Raw genomic sequence first — 1,927 nt, 5'->3', positions numbered from 1 at the left:
TCTTATTTGTTTTTTAAAGCCATGGGGTAAATGTAGTTTTAAACACTGTGTTCAAGCAATGAAAATCAAACATAATTTTGGTCCACATGAACTGCTGCTGTGCAGACTGTAGTAAAAGTTACAAAATAATAGCCATGTAGTGTAGTGCTGTTCTTCCTTGTTTTTAGTGTTTCTCCTTCCTTGTTTTTAGTCTAATAACTTTCTGTTTTGCATATGGGCAAGTCTAGGTTATTCAGACTCTCTCTCACTGTTCTCATCTCCCTTTTGGTTTAATCATATACTCAGCATTCACATTATAGGGCCCGAGCACCGACGACCATTGGTTGACAAAGACCCCATTAACTCTAGTCTGTTTTAGTATTATTTTTCTGCCAAATGAATCGCCTTTTTGAGGGGCTTAGCAGGCTTGAAAACTCACCAAAATTGTCACATGCATCAGCCCTGGTGAAAATTCTATTTTTTATTATATAATATTTATATTTTAAGGGTTTTGTAAATTGGCGTGCAAAAATGGCTCCTTAGCATCCCCTAATTTTAAGCCCCCAACTTTACATGGGATTTTCTACTTTTATTTAAGAAATTAATCGGAGTAGTTCATCCACCACTGTGAAAACTGGCAGCATTTTATAGCCTGCCACTGAAAATAGGCTTGTTTGTGATAAACTGCACCTCACCTGTAAAGTGAGCGGGGAGTGGCGTGAGCAGCTACAGGCAACTGTTATATTATGCTGCACATGTTTAGGTAACCAAGCTAGCAAACTGACTGCATGTGTTTCTCTTAACTGTATCAGTGCATGGCTAACCAGGAAATACTACAGGCCAGTAAGCCCATCATCAGTGGGGATTTATATTTGCTCATAATATCTTAGGTTAATGTTAAGACTTTTTTTTAAAACTTCAAAAAGGAATACTAATTTGGAGGCCCCCCTGCACTGACTCTGAGGACCCCATGTTGAAGATCTCTGCTCTATGATAAAGAACCTGCTGAAAGACTGTCATTGCAACATTTCACCACAAGATGGAAATAAAAGCACAGACAAAAATGCCACACAAGTTACAGTTTTTCTCAATAAATGTACATTTCTCCAAGCTCAGGTAACTGCTCTCAAAACACTTAACAAAGTGATCTTTACACTTTGTAATTGTCCTAAACAGTACATTTTCCTTCATTTCATACAAATAAAAAATTAAAAGCATAATTTTCTCAAAACACTGTGCACAAACTTCCCTAATGTTAACACAGGTGTTCATACAGCCAACCACATCTTTAATATATCAGGAAAAACATTTTAAGCTTTTTCATTGGTCTTCACAATGATCACAAGCATTTTTATACCATTTTCAAAACACAACAAACAAAACTCTGTGAATTGTAAAATAGTCAGTTGCACACCTTATGTTCTCAATGAACCCCAAATTGATATCTGATGAGTTAGTAATTCACTCAACACAGAAAAAGGCAATTTCCTTGTTCTGTTTCCTTGTTTCCTTGTTTCCATTGTTCACACAGCTGTCTTAATTACAACAACTACAAAAGGGAAAGAGTAAAAACAACAAAGAAGACAAATGAGAAGAAAAGACAATAAAAAGAAGAAGAATGAGCAGTAGAAAGAGAAAATGTGTAAGAGTGAGAGGTGGTGGACAGGGTAGATGGAGAAGAAAAGGAGATGGAGAAAGAGCAATAAGAGCTGAATATGTAGGAGAAGGAGCAAGAAGAGCTGAAGGATGTAGGAAGAGGAGAAGATAGAGGAGAAGAGAGAGAAGAGATGGATAGATTAGAGGGCAATGGTATAGTGGAAAGAGAGTAGAAAATATAAGAAGAGATGGACAAGGAGGAAGAGGAGGGAGGAGAGGTAGAAGGATAGGGTACACACGTGTTTCAAATGAAATCAGAGCCACACTTATTGACCATGTCATAAATCATGGT

Source organism: Etheostoma spectabile, chromosome 7 (genome assembly GCF_008692095.1).
Source record: "Etheostoma spectabile isolate EspeVRDwgs_2016 chromosome 7, UIUC_Espe_1.0, whole genome shotgun sequence".
In the NCBI taxonomy this organism is placed as follows: Eukaryota; Metazoa; Chordata; class Actinopteri; order Perciformes; family Percidae; genus Etheostoma; species Etheostoma spectabile.
This window is presented reverse-complemented; position numbering follows the sequence as displayed.